Source organism: Athene noctua, chromosome 5, assembly GCF_965140245.1.
Source record: "Athene noctua chromosome 5, bAthNoc1.hap1.1, whole genome shotgun sequence".
NCBI classification, from domain to species: domain Eukaryota; kingdom Metazoa; phylum Chordata; class Aves; order Strigiformes; family Strigidae; genus Athene; species Athene noctua.
In genome coordinates, this window is record NC_134041.1 from 37,708,620 (window position 1) to 37,724,653 (window position 16,034).

Genomic DNA, 16,034 nt, shown 5'->3' on the forward strand with positions numbered 1-16,034 from the left:
CCTGATTGTGACCCCTCTCTACCATGTAACCTGTTAGAAGAACGATTTTGAATGGGGCCGTGAGCAACAACAATCGTTTGAACAAATTAAATGGGAGATTGCCCAAGCAGTAGTCCTCGGGCCCGTACAGGAAGGGCAGAAGGTTAAGAACATGCTCTGCACCAGAGCCAGGGAGAATGGCCCTACCTGGAGCCTCTGGCAGAGAGTACCTAGGGAAGCCCACGGCCGACCTCTAGACTTTTGGAGCTGGGCATACAAAGGCTCTGAAGCTAATTGTACACCAACTGAGAAGGAGATGCTGGCTGCATACGAAGCAGTTCGGGCTCCCTCAGAAGTGATCGGCACTGAAACACAGCTCCTCCTGGCACCCTGACTACCAGTGCTGTGGTGGATGTTCAAAGGAAAGGCCTCCTCTACACATCATGCAACCGATGCCACGTCGAGTAAATGGGTTGCGTTGATAATAAAACGGGCTCGAATAGGGAACCCCAGCTGCCCAGGGATACTAGAGGTGATCACGAACTGGCCAGTGAGCAAAGATTCCGGGATGTCACCAGAACAGGAGGTGACACGTGCTAAGCAGGCCCCATCATATTCCGAGCTGCCGGATGAGGAGAAGCGATATGCCCTGTTCAGTGATTGGTCTTATCGTATTGTGGGAAAACACTGATGATGGAAGGCTGCTGTATGGAGTCCCACACGACGGGTCACTGAAGCTTCTGAGGGATAGGGTGAATCGAGACAGTTTGCAGAGGTGAAAGCTGTCCAAATTGCTTTGGATATTGCTGAGTGGAAAAGTGGCCAAGGCTCTACCTCTACACCGACTCGTGGGCAGTGGCGAATACCCTGTGGAAATGGCTGCAGCAATGGAAGCAGAACAACTGGCAGCGTAAGGGTAAGACCGTCTGGGCTGCTTAAGTATGGCAGGACATTGCTGCCCGTGTGGAAAACCTCGTTGTGAAGGTGTGCCATGTGGATGACCATGTACCCAAGAGTCGGGCCACTGATGAACATCAACACAACCACAGGCAGACCAAGCTGCTAAGATTAGAGTGGCTCAGGTGGACTTGGACTGGCAGCGCAAAGGTGAACTGTTCATAGCCCGGTGGGCCCATGAGACCTCGGGCCACCAAGGTAGAGATGCAACATACAGGTGGGCTCGATATGGAGGGGTGGACCTCACTATTGACATCATTGCAGAGATCATCCACGGATGTGAGATGTGTGCTGCAATTAAACATGCCAAGCGGGTGAAGCCCCAGAGAAATGGAGAGCGATGGCTGAAATATGGATATGGAGAGGCCTGGCAGATCGACTACATCACACTGCCACAGACCCGCCACAGGAAGCACCACGTGCTCACAATGGTGGAAGTAACTACTGGATGGTTGGAAGATTACCCAGCACCCCACGCCAGCGCCCGAAACACCATCCTGGGCCTTGAAACACAAGTCCTGTGGCGACACGGCACCCCAGAGAGAATTGAGTCAGACAACGGGACCCACTTCTGAAACAACCTCATAAGTGCCTGTGCAGAAGAACACAGCATTGAGTGGGTCTACCATATCCCCTACCATGCAGCAGTCTCTGGGAAGATCGAGCGCTTCAATGGACTGTTAAAAACCACATTGAAAGCACTGGGAGGTGGGACCTTCAAAGACTGGGACATGCATCTAGCAAAGGCCACTTGGCTAGTCAACACAAGAGGATCTGCTCGTTCAGCTTGCCCGGCTCAGTCGAAACCTCCACGTGCTGTAGATGGGGATAAAGTCCCTGTGGTGCACATGATGAATATATTGGGAAAAATGAGCTGGTTTAGTCCTGCGCCAGGCAAAGGTAAAGGCAAACCCATCCATGGGATTGCTTTTGCCCAAGGACCTGGGTGCACCTGGTGGGTGATGCTGGACAATGGAGAGATCTGATGAGTGCCACAGGGGGACTTGATTCTGGGTGAGAACACACCGTGAGTTATGCTGTGCCTTTGTAAATTGTTATTTTGTTATTGTTAACTGCTTAATGGCAGCTGGACATGACACAGATTGTATTGATTAAAGCAGTGGATTATGTCCTGTTTCATCTAGGAAAGGGTTAAGTTTCCCCAGCAGGGAGAGTGGGGTAAGGAATCTCCAGCCGGATTATTCATAACATGCTGACGTCAGGTCGAGGCAGGAACATTTTTTTTACTTTTCTCTTTGGCTTTTTGGTGGCGGGAAGCACACATCGGGTTTGCTCCATGACCTTTTGAAGTATTCCTCTGTATATCTTTTGTCTTGTTCACTGTTATTTCTGTATATTTTTGTTATCACTGCCACTGTTGTTGTTCAGATTGTTTATCACACTGTTGTATTAAATTTCTTCTTATTTCAAATCCGGGGTTTGTGCCTCACTTCCAGCCTGTCTGGCCTGAGGGTGTGGGAGGGGCAACAGCAACGTGCTCTCTGGTCCTGGGCAGGGCTTAAACCACCACACTGCCCTAGTATACTTCATTCACTTAGGCACACACAACTGATTAATAGTAACAGATGATCTCCAAATAGATTCCTGAATTGTATGGATTTGAACATATTCTTTGGGATCCTTCTCATAGAACAGGAATGGCTGTCTAGTTATTAATAAATTTTAGATAGATATTTGTAGTTTTTGGAAAATATTTAGTGAAAGCACTCTGAATTTATGCTTTATTTTACTGATTAAAAAGACAGGAATAATTTCCTACAATAAAAGTTATTAATTTATCTCAGAATATTCTTCTGTAGTGTCCTGGTTTCAGCCAGGATAGGGTTAACTTTCCTTGGGCATAGAAGGAGCACAGCTAGAGGGCCGTGCCCAGATCCATCGTTAAAGTATTCCATATCATGTGACATCATGCTCAGTATATAAGGGGATGGGTGGTCTCTCGTTTCCATTTTCTGGTCAGTGGTGCAATTTCTGGTGCACTCGGGATCGCTGCTGGGGGCGGGCTGTGTACTGGTCACTGTTTGGTGAGCAACTGCATTGTTATGTTACCCGTTTGGACTTACTATTGTTATTGTTGTTTTGTTACTCTTACTATTTTTTTTTTAATTCAACCTATGAATTTCTTTTTTTTTTTTTTCTATCCCCTACTTCATCAGGAAGAGGGGGTGGCGGTATGGGGGGGTGGGGAGTACACAACTGACCATGTGATGATTGGCTACTGGCTGAGTTCTAACCACGACATGTAGTAAAGATGGTTGTGTGAAATGTGGCCAGATTTTTCATACAGGACTTGATTCTTTTTGCAGAAGAGAAAACGTGTTAAAAAAAAAAAAAAAAAAAATGGGAGGAGCTGTAAGAGGCCAGTGTTATGGTTTGTTACCTTTTCTCTGAAATCACATCGACTCCTGATGGAGTAACCTCAGGTGACTCATTCCTAACTTTAACAGTCCTGCAGCACAAATAAGGTTTTGAAGAATAGAAAGCAAGTAATTTAGGACTTCTTTGACCAGAGCCTGTTGGGATTCAAGAGGACTTTCTGCGAGAGAATGGACATGTGAGCAATCCTGCATGAGAACAAGACTGATAAGAGCCACAGCCAAGCGAGAATGTGATAAGGATGTGACCCTGAATGAGGGGAGAAACTCGACGAGACAAACAACCCCCGGAAGGGCCTGGGACGGAAGAGGAAGTTACACAAGGCAGGAAGCCTGTCAAGGCTGATGTGGCACTTTTTATCCAATCATAAGAAGGTTTAAAGCGCGGGCTAAGTTAACTGTCCGATTTTGAGGACTTGTACTGCATGTTACTCGTGTGCGGGAGAACATTATAAAAGGGCTTTCTTAGTTGTAATAAACGGGCATTTCTTGGTCACACTGGTCGTGTGCGTGCTCAGCTCTCCCGCAAGAGCCCTTTAACTAAAGCTGAACTCTTGCACAGCTTCTATGGTTTCCAGTTTTTTTACAAGTGCATTCAAAAAGCAATAGAGTGGGCTGAGAAAACTGTCATTTAATTCAGGTGATGGAGTCTGGTGAGATACCTTTTCACATAGTTCTCTTAGGAAATGTCATTTTTTATTTCTAATGCTTTATAAACTAAAATGTACTTAGTATAAATAATAATTGTATTGTTTGTCCAGCACAGTGTAGACATAATTTGGATTTATTTTTTTTAAATATTACTGTATTATTTAGAATATTCATGAAGTTCAAAATATACTTATTTCATATTATTGGTTTAAGGTAGTATATTGTGTTGAATGAAGAGGAAGAATATTAAGTATGGAAACAATACAGCTTTTAAACTGACAAATAATTTCATCTTTTTTGTTAGCATTTTAGTTTACTAGTTAAAAACACAGTTGCTAAGAACATAATGGTAAAATTTTGAGGTAGTTAATACATGTTAACATTCAGCTTGCTTATTGGGCACTGAAGTCTTAAGGGACTTATATCCTTGCCATTTGCTTCAAAATATTTAATGAAAAGTCTGTCAATATTAAAACTAATTGTATTTAATACTTTGGCCTATTTCTCATCCTCATGCAATTGATAATGTCATCTATTAAAGACTGAGATTCACCCTGAGTTTTCTTGATTTCTTTGACCCATGTCAAAGCCTAAGCACTAGTTAATTATAACTTTCTTAGATGTGTTACGAAAGATGGAGATAATTTGTGTGTTATTTTGTATGTAAAATAGATATATGCTTGCGGGAGCTATGGACACACACACGACCAGTATGACCAAGCAATGCCAATTTATTGAAGGTAAGCAAGACCTTTTATAGGTTTCTCCTGTGCACGCAAACGGTACGTAGTACAGTCCTTATGATTGGACAGTTAGCTTTGTCCATGCGCTTCAAGCCTTCTCACAATTGGATAATAAGCGCCACACTCAATGTCTTTCTCCGCCCAACCCATCTCCTGGAGTTGGTTGCTGAGTTCTTTGTTCTATGTCCTTGACGAGGCGTGCATATGTGTAGGATTGCTCACATGCCCATTATCTCCCAACATATCCCTCTTTTTGTTTTTGAGCAATCCACATTCCTTGCTGGCTTTTTTGCAATGATTGTTAATACAACAAACCAAGCATGGCAAAATAATAACAAACATAACAATTCCAACAATTACAACAATTCCCCCTTGTAACAACTTCTTCCAACTATCCTGTGAACATAGTTAGCTTTCCCATGTAACTTGGGCCCCTACTGGTTTGGAAGGGATTTCAATAAACACATTCAGAATGTATGAGCATTAATCACTTAGAACCATTGCAAGGCTTAGGATTGTGAGCTTGACCTTCTTTCCAAGGCCTCACCCAGTGAGATGGAACCCACCGTAAGCCATGATCTGTAAGCACACACATATAACCTCTGCCTGTTAACTGTACTTTAACAGGTCCTTCCCATTGCCCACTATTTAAGTTTTTGAACATAACTAACGGTTGCTGTGTGCCCATAGATTGTTCAGCATCACCCTTTATTGCTAAACTGTGAATCATCATTGGTGGTTCCTGACGTTCTCCTGTAAGCCTCAAAAAATTCAAAACATATAAAACTTTGTTTAATCGTTCAACTGGCATCATACCTGACATTCCCCCTTTTTGCTTTTGAAGCATTTGCTTCAGAGTTTGATGAGCCCGTTCAACAATTGCTTGTCCAGTGGGAGAGTGTAAAATTCCTGTGCAGTGTTTGATGCCCCATAAGATACAGAAGTGTTGGAAGCGTCCAGAAACACATGCTGGACCATTGTCTCTTTTGATCTTTCTTGGCACTCCAAGTACAGCAAAAGAACTATATAAGTGTTTTTCAACATGTTTAGCTGCCTCTCCAGCTTGAGCTGTAGCCCAAATAGTCATGGAGAAGGTATCAATAACAACATGTACAGATTTTAACCTACCAAATTCTGCTATGTGAGTAACATCCATTTGCCACAATTGCAAAGGTGGTAGGCCCCGTGGGTTAACTCCTGTTCCCAGGCCAAACCCTATTTTTTGACAGGATGGGCAAGAGGCAACAATGCCCTTTGCATCCGCAAGAGGAATTTTAAATTGTTTATGCAACATTTTTGCTGACTGATGCAAAAAATTGTGAGATTCTCTAGCTTGTGCAAACAAATTTGGAGAGGGCCCAGACCAGGCTGGAGCAACCAATTGATCAGCTAGTTCATTTCCATACCTTAATCCTTCTTTGGATTGGTGACTTCTGATGTGAGTAATAAAGTAGACAACACTTCTCTGATAAAGAGTGTGTATTAGTTGTTGCAACAGTTTCCCTAAGTGTTTATTTTTTATTTCTTTTACTTGTCCTCGTTCAATCGTTTTTACTACTCCTACTACATAGAGTGAATCAGACACTACGTTTAATCCCACATTTGGCCAGGACAAAAATGCCCACAGAACTGCTTGGAGTTCTAATGTTTGCAAGGAATCTTCTCTTTGGCCTTGAATGAGGTGATATTTCCATTCCTCTCCTTCTAACCAGGTACATGCAGCTTGCTTTGATTTTTTCCCTGCATCTGTAAAAACTGTTAACCCTTGAACTGGTACTTCTGATTGCATTGACTGCTCTTTGTGCTGGATTAAGCCCTGCCAGGACCGGAGACAACGTTGCTGTTGCCCTTCCCCCACCCTCAGCCGGTCGGGCTGGAAGTTAAGCACAGACCCCGGGCTAAAATAAGAAGAAATTTAATACAACAGTCTGATAAAACAATCTGAACAACAGCAGTTGCAATGATAACAACAATAAATAGCAATAACAATGAACAAGACAGAAGATATACAGAGAAATACCGCAAAATGGTCAGGGAACAAGCCTGCCGTGTGTGTGTGCGCAACCCCAAAACCAGAAGTGAAAGGAAAAAGGCTCCGCCCCTGGACCTGACGTCAGCATGGTATGAATAACCCGACTGGAGATCCCTTCCTCCTCTCTCTCTGCTGGGGATACTTGACCCTATCCTAGTCAAACCAGGACACTCTTAAATCATGTAACAATCGCTATTTGTTGTTCCTTTTAGGAATAACAAAAATTGGAGTATTCCAGTCACTTTGTGTTGTAATGATATGTCTTGCTTACGATTGTTCTTCAACAAACTGACGGATAATTTGCAGCCTTTCTTGTTTCAATGGCCATTGATCTATCCACAGAGGGGCTTCTGTTTTCCATTTAAATTGGAGGATAGGCTGAACATCAATGGCCATCACTGAAAAGGCTGTGTAACCAATGTTGTTCTGACCTGTCTTAGGACATCTCGTCCAAGTAATGTGATAGGAACTTGCATCACATAAGGTTTTATGGTGACTTGAGCTCCATCAGGGAATTTAATTACAATGGGATTTTTACTAATTCTGGTGGTTTGGGACCCCCCAATGCCAAACTCTCCTGTGACCGCCGCAATGGTAGGCCATGAAGCAGGCCATTGTTGGGCTGATACAATTTTAATGTCAGCCCCTGTATCTACCAACATTTTCAATTTTTTCCAAGTCCCATCAAGGGATTGGATAACCATTTCACATTCTGGTTTTCCTCGGTTTATATCAAGAGACAAGATACACTTGCGGTTGTCCGGTTGATCCAAATCCACCAATCCCTCAATTACCTTCCCCTATATTTGGAATACAGGCTTTAAACGGTACAAGCTGGGCAATTCTGCTGCCTTTGGGAATAAATACAGGTGGGGTTAGGGTTTGAACCATTATTTTTACAACACCAGTATAATCTGCATCAATTGCTCCCAATAATACTTGAATGCCTTGGCGAGTTGTTGATGATCTCCTTATTAAGAGAGCACTTAATCCAAATCCTAATGGTCCTTTCACATTACTATCCACTAAGTGGACATTCTGATCTTGTATTGTGACATCTACTGCTGTTTCCACGTCCACTCCAGCACTCCCTGCTGTGGCAGAGGTGAGATTGGACAGGAAACCACCTCCTGTCCCTGATTCTGAGCTTGCCATACACCCCTTATTTGTGTCTGCCCGTGAGAGGGATTCGCGCGCCTTCTCAAGTTTCCTGAACAGTTTCACACTCCTTAGTATGGTGATTATCTCTATGACAATTATTACACCTTTTTTGAACCTGTGTACTTTTGCACTGCGCTTGAAAGTGACCTGCCTTGCCACAATTATAGCACTTCTTCCCTCTTTTTGCTCCCCCCTCTTTATTTTGGAAAAATGGTGCAACCACCTGGCGCACAGCAGCCGCATAAGCTGTAACGTTAGCTTGCTGCATCCCTCTATTTGTTAATTCAATCATGTCAGCTACAGATGCTCCTTGCGGGAGGGTAACTAAGAATCGCTTGGTGGATGGGTTGGCATTCTCAAAGGCCATTAATTTAAACATGTTCTCTTTCATTTCTAAGGTCATTTCAGGTTGCTGTTCAAGAGAGTCATAGAGGCGATCTACAAATTTAGAATAAGGCTCATTAAGAGCTTGTTTTACGGTTACAAATTTATCTTGCCATTTCCCTTCTGTATCAGGCACAGACATTAGGGCTTGACAAGCTAGTGACTGCGATAGTCGCAACACTTCATTAGAGACATTGACTTGCAGATCTACTGTTGCAAATGGTCCTGTACCTAAAAACATTTGCGCTTGAACAAGATAAAGTGGATTGCCTTGTGGTGGCTGAGCTTGCTCATTATTAGCTAATTTAGCCCATGCACTTTCAAACAACGTTTTTTGAGATGGAGTTAATATAACTGCTGCTATTTGATCAATATCTTTTGGAATTAACAGTGATGATGAAAAAATATAATTAATAACTTGTTTTGTTAGTTGATGATGAAGATCATTTTGCATTACTGAAGCTCTAGCCTTTTCAAGCAATTTCCAATCTAAAGGATCCCATTCATTAGTACCGCTAACACTATTCATAGAAACCAGAAACGCTTGTACGCTTTCAGGAATAGAAGACCCCTCCACTATAGCATCTCTAATAAACCCTTTCCATCGGCGTGTGGCCACAGAGGCACTCTGCACCTGTGAAGAAAAAAGATGTGAAGTTGTAGAGTGAGACGGAGGAAGCGCAGCCTCCGCCTGTGATGATAGCAAGAATGGATTAGAAGCAGGTACTGGAACTGAATAGTCAGGTGGCGGATCAGGAGCAGACAGTTGCAGTTGCTTGCCAGATGAAAAGGTATACAATCTGTGCTCCATCTTCTCCCGTGCTGCAGCCAGTTTTTCAAGCTTGTCTATAAGTTGCAAGAGTGAAGTTTCTGTGTTTGAAACGCCGACTTGTGAGGTGGGGTTTTTCTCTCCCTGCGAGGAAGGCGCAGGCAGCGATACATTGGTTCCGCCCTCGTTCCCATCCGCGCTCTGCCCACCTCTGGGCTCCAGTGACTCCCCTACTCTCTCCTCTCTCTCCTCTCTCTCGGCGCCAGGCGCACTTCCGGCATCTCCCGCTCCCGCCTGCGCAGCTCCCGGTCTAACCCCTGTTGCCCTCCTTGGCCCCGCCAGTGCGAACGATGAAGCAAACAGAATTTTTGGTTGACCTAATGTGATGGGATCTGGTAGTGGCGCAGGCATTGGAGGCGGCATATCAGAGCCAGAATCCACTTCTACAGCTGCAAATGCGGAAGTACCAGCCACGCGGTCGCCAGCCGCGTGGTCGCCAGCCACGCCGTCGTCGCTCAGGTCCTCTATTGTTTCACAGATCAACTTCCAGAGCATGGGATAGTCTCTCACTTCTTCTGCCGACCTTCCCCCCTCACTGATCGTGTCCCAAAGCTTTTTTCCTATGGATTCCCAGGTAGGTATCTCAAATATGAGACCTGCACTGGAGATAAGTCCTCTTTCCCAGCTCCATTTCACCAAGCCTTTCAGGGTGGACTTAACGTATTTTATGCCTCTCGTGGAGAGGATATCTTGGAGGACTTTCATCACTGCTTGCTCGTCCCTGCCGAGAACAGACCCCATTCCTCCCCGGCCGTTGCTTCTTTTCACGGATCTTCAACCCTAATTACAGCGCGCTGCTTCTCACCTTCAGACCCCGGGGCAGAGTCTGGATCAGTTTCGACCGGCTTTCCACCCTCGACTGAACCTCCGTCGAGTCCTCAGTGAAGACTTGTGCCAATCTTGAGGGTCCCTGTTCGGGCGCCAGATGCGGGAGCTATGGACATGCACGCGACCAGTATGATCAAGAAATGCCAATTTATTGAAGGTAAGCAAGCCCTTTTATAGGTTTCTCCTGTGCACGCAAACGGTACATGGTACAATCCTTATGATTGGACAGTTAGCTTTGTCCATGCGCTTCAAGCCTTCTCACGATTGGATAATAAGCGCCACACTCAATGTCTTTCTCCATCCAACCCATCTCTTGGAGTTGGTTGCTGAGTTCTTTGTTCTATGTCCTTGCCGAGGTGTGGACATGTGTAGGATTGCTCACATGTCCATTATCTCCCAACAGGGGGGGTCTATAGCAGACTCCCACAGCAAGATCTGCTTTATTGGCCCTTAACCTAATCCAAACACTCTCAACCCCATTATCACTGTACTTGATTTCTGAGCTCTCATAGCATTCTCTAACATACAGGCCACTCCACCACCTCTCCTTCCCTGTCTAGCCCTCCTGAAGAGCTTGTAGCCATAGATTGCAGCATTCCCGTTGTGTGATGCATCCCACCACGTTTCTGTTATAGCTACTATGTCATAGTTCTCATGATGCATCATGGCCTCAAGCTCCCCCTGTTCGTTGCCCATACTGCATGCATTGCTATAGATGCACGGGAGATGAGCTAATTAATCCAACCCCTTTTTGTGAGTGTGGGCCCCGTTCCCTACTAGACCCTTCTATGATATAAGAATAAGATATCGTAGCATAATTGTAATTAAACAAGTGATTTTGCTGTCAAGGGTGTAAACAATCACACTCCTAAAAATTGTAGAAGGTTAATACCCTCAGGTATCAAGCTAGATGGTATGCACAATAGATTCTGATAGAAACTTCCCAGTGTTGTACTGTAGCTCTGGACAATCCTCCCCATAATTCAGTTCAGCCTAGATATAAAAGTGGAAAGGTACATTATTGTACCAGTTGACGTTCTGGGTAACTTGTACTTTCAAAATCATAACAGGATAAACTGTGAAGGAAAGTGTGTTTGTAGCAAGATATACATGATATGGAGAAGATAAATTACTAAGGAAGAACAGTTATAGTAGAAGCATAATGTAATATTTTAATATTCTTACATCTGCTGCATAACACCCCCATATTTTTTTTTTTTATACTTTAAAATCAGTTAATGTAAGTTAAATTTCTATTTCTTACGGTGATTAATTTTAGCTGTTTGCTTTGGCATCTGTGCAGGTTTAACCCCTGCCGGGATCGGAGAGCACTTTGCCGTTGCCCCTCCCCCACCGCGGCCAGTCGGGCTGGAAGTTAGGCACAGACCTGGGCTAAAGTAACAAGGAATTTGATACAACAGAGTGATTCAACGATCTGGACAACAACAGTAGCAATGATAATAACAATAAACAGCAGTAACAGTGAACAAGACAAAAGATATACAGAGAAATACCGCTAAATGGTCAGGGAGGAAGCCTGCCGCGTGTATGGCAAAAACCCAAAACCAGAAGGGGAAGTAAAAAGGCTCCGCCCCTGGACCTGACGTCAGCATGGTATGAATAACCCGGCTGAAGATCCGTTCCCCCTCTCTCTGCTGGGGAAAAACTTGACTCTATCCTAGCTGAACCAGGACATAATCCACTCATTTATTCTACACCATCTGCGTCATGTCCAGCTGCCATTTAGCAGTTAACAATAGCAAAGTAATAATTTACAAAGGCACAGCATAATTTACGGCATGTTCTCACCCAGCATCAAGTCCCCCTGTGGTACGCATTGGACCTCTCCATTGTCCTGCATCACCCACCAGGTGCACCCAGGTCCTTGGGCAAAAGCAATCCCATGGATGGGTTTGCCTTTACCTTTGCCTGGCGCAGGACTAAACCAGACCATTTTTCCCAATATATTCCTCATGCACACCACAGGGATTTTATCCCTATCTATAGCACGTGGAGGTTTCGACTGAGCCGGGCCAGCTCGACTGGCAGATCCTCTTGGGTTGACTAGCCAGGTGGCCTTTGCTCGATGCGTGTCCCAGTCTTTGAAGGTCCCACCTCCCAGTGCTTTCAATGTGGTTTTTAACAGTCCATTGTAGCGCTCGATCTTTCCAGAGACTGGTGCGTGGTAGGGGATATGGTAGACCCACTCGATGCCGTGTTCTTCTGCACAGGCATTTATGAGGTTGTTCCGGAAGTGGGTCCCGTTGTCTGACTCAATTCTCTCTGGGGTGCCGTGTTGCCACAGGACTTGGGTTTCAAGGCTCCAGGATGGTGTTTCAGGCGGTGGCGTGGGGTGCTGGGTAAGCTTCCAACCATCCAGTGGTTACTTCCACCATTGTGAGCACTTGGAGCTTCCTGTGGCGGGTCTGTGGCAGTGTGATGTAGTCGATCTGCCAGGCCTCTCCATATCTATATTTCAGCCATCACTCTTCATTTCTCTGGGGCTTCACCCGCTTCCGTCTCACATCCGTGGATGATCTCTGCAATGATGTCAATAGTAAGGTCCACCCCTCGATCTCGAGCCCACCTGTATGTTGCATCTCTACCTTGGTGGCGCAAGGTCTCATGAGCCCACTGAGCTATGAAACAGTTCACCTTTACGCTGCCAGTCCAAGTCCACCTGAGCCACTCTAATCTTAGCAGCTTGGTCTGCCTGCTGGTTGTGTCAATGTTCATCAGTGGCCCGACTCTTGGGTACATGGGCATCCACATGGCGCACCTTCACAATGAGTTTTTCCACACAGGCTGCAATGTCCTGCCATACTTCAGCAGCCCAGACGGTGTTACCCTTACGTAGCCAGTTATTCTGCTTCCATTGCTGCAGCCATTTCCACAGGGTATTCGCCACTGCCCACGAGTCGGTGTAGAGGTAGAGCCTTGGCAACTTTTCCCGCTCAGCAATGTCCAAAGCCAGTTGAACAGCTTTCACCTCTGCAAATTGGCTCGATTCACCATGTCCCTCGGCAGCTTCAGTGACCCGTCGTGTGGGACTACATACAGCAGCCTTCCACCGTTGATGTTTTCCCACAATGCGACAAGACCCATCAGTGAACAGGGCATATCACTTCTCCTCATCCGGCAACTTGTTATATGGTAGGGCCTCCTTAGCACGTGTCACCTCCTGTTCTGGTGACATCCCGGAATCTTTGATCTCTGGCCAGTTCGTAATCACCTCTAGTATCCTTCGTACGCTGCCAGTATCCCCTTCTCAGTTGGTGTATAATTAGATTCAGAGCCTTTGTATCCCCACCTCCAAAAGCCTAGAGGTCGGCCTCGGGTCTCCCCAGGTGCTCTCTGCCAGAGACTCCAGGTAGGGCCATTTTCCCTGGCTGCGGTGTAGAGCATGTTCTTAACCTCCTGCCCTTCCCGGACTGGCCCGAGGGCTACTGCTTGGGCAATCTCTCGTTTAATCTGTTCAAAGGGTTGTTGTTGCTCAGGGCCCCATTCAAAATCGTTCTTCTTGCGGGTTACATGGTAGAGAGGGCTCACAATCAGGATGTAGTTCGGGATGTGCATCATCCAAAAGCCCACAGCGCCCAGGAAAGACTGAGTCTCCTTCTTAGAGGTTGGTGGGGCCATGGCTGTTATCTTGTTTATCACCTCCATTGCGATGTGGCGACGCCCATCTTGCCATTTTATCCCTAGGAATTGAATTTCCCTTGCAGGCCCCTTAACTTTCTTGTGCTTAATGGCAAAGCCGGCCCTTAGGAGGATCTCAATGATTTTCTTCATTTCTCAAAGACTTCCTCGGCTGTGTTCACCCATACAATGATGTCATCAATATACTGCAGGTGTTCTGGAGCCCCACCTTTCTCCAGTGCAGTATGGACCAGTCCATGGCAAATGGTGGAGCTGTGGTTCCACCCCTGGTGAAATCGGTTCCAGGTGTACTGGATGACTCTCCAAGTGAACGCAAACTGTGGCCCGCACTTTGGCGCTATCGGAATGGAGAAGAACACGTTAGCAATGTCAATCGTGGCGTACCACTTGGCTGTCTTCGACTGCAGTTCATACTGGAGCTCTAGCATGTCCGGCACTGCAGCACTCATTGCTGGCGTAACTTCATTCAGGCCACGGTAGTCCACAGTTAGCCTCCATTCGCCATTAGGCTTTCTCACTGGCCATATCGGGCTGCTGAAGGGTGAGTGAGTTTTGCTGATTACCTTCTGGCCTTCTAGTTGGCAGATCAGCTGATGGATGGGGACCATGGAATCTTAGTTGGTGCGGTACTGCCGCCGGTGCACCCTCCTGGTAGCAATTGGCACTCGCTGCTCCTCAACCTTAAGCCGCCCCACCACTGAGGGATCCTCTGAGAGGCCGGGTAAGGTGGACAACTGTTCAACCTCCTCCAGGGCAGCTACACCAAAAGCCCACCGGTACCCTTTTGGGTCTTTGAAGTACCCTCTCCTGAGGTAGTCTATGCCCAGGATGAACGGTGCATCTGGGCCAGTCACAATGGGCTGCTTATGCCAGTCCCTCCCAGTCAGGCTCACTTCAGCTTCCAATACGGTCAGCTGCTGGGATCCCGCTGTCACTCCAGAGATTCAAATAGATTCAACCCCACTGTAGATCGATGGCATCAGGGTGCACTCAGTGCCAGTGTCCACCAAAGCCTCATACTCTCGTGGGTCTGACGTGCCAGGTCATCGGATCCACACTGTCCAGTAAATCCGATTATCCCTTTCCTCCACCTGGCTGGAGGCAGGGCCCCTCTAATCCTGCTCATCATCACTCACTTCTTGCAAGAATGATTTACTGGTCCCCTCAAGAGGGTCAGACATAACGTTCACCATTCTGTTCTGCCTTGGGGATTTCTGACTGTACACTGGAGCTGCTCTCCTCTTGGAGGACTCCCCTTTTGTGATGGTCTTCCCTTTCAGCTGCTCTACTCGTGCAGCTAGGGCAGCAGTGGGCTGTCCATCCCACCTCCTCATGTTTTCTTCACCAGCACAGCAAGTGAGCCAGAGAACCAGACAGTGCCAGTGTCCGTCTCCCTGATACAGAAAACAAAATATACCAGAAAGTCATTTCACAAAGTGAGGGATGAAGATGAGCCAGGCCCATCACGGGAACAGGAGGAGGGGCCAGAGGTGATCTTCCGATCTCTGTCCCCGACTGAGCTGCGAGATATGCGGAGAGATTTTGGCCGCCTGGGAGGCGAGCAGATTTGCACCTGGCTGCTCCGATGTTGGGACTATGGAGCCAGTGTTTTTGAAATGGAGGGGAGAGAGGCCAAGCAGCTTGGATCTTTGGCCAAGGATGCTGGCATTGATAGGGATATAGGGAAGCAGACTCGAACCCTCACCCTTTGGAAGCGACTCATGCTCAGTGTAAGGGAGAGGCACCCCTACAAGGATGATATCCTATGTCAGATAGGCAAATGGACCAGCATTGAGAAAGGCATCCAGAACCTCAGGGAACTGGCTGTGTTTGAGATGATCTATGGTGATCTGAATAATGAGCAGTCACCCATGGACCCAGATCAGGCCCCTTGCACACACCTGATGTGGCAAAATTTCCTGAAGAGTGCACCAGAAGCACACTCGATAGCATTGGCAATAGTGTCCTGGTGGACAGACACCCACACTCTAACAGTGGATGGAGTGGTTGGCAAGCTCCGGCAATATGAGGGAAATCTCCCTTCATCTCAACATTCCTGGGTTTCAGCTGTGGAGAAACTGTCTCAGAGGGTCCAGAAAATCGAAGAGGACATGTCCTATGTTCCACCTGCGAGCGCTAATGTCTCAGCCATTAGAAGTAAATGTTTCCCCACCCAAGAGAAAGGCAGCAGAAGGTACACACCACGAGGCACCCTGTGGTATTTCCTCCTCGACCATGGAGAAAACATGAGGAGGTGGGATGGTCAGCCCATTGCTGCCCTAGCTGCACCAGTAGAGCAGCTGAAAGGGAAGACCATCACAAAAGGGGAGTCCTCCAAGAAGAGCGCAGCTCCAGTGTCCAGTCAGAAATCCCCCAGGCAGAACAGAATGGTGAACGTTATGTCTGACCCTCTT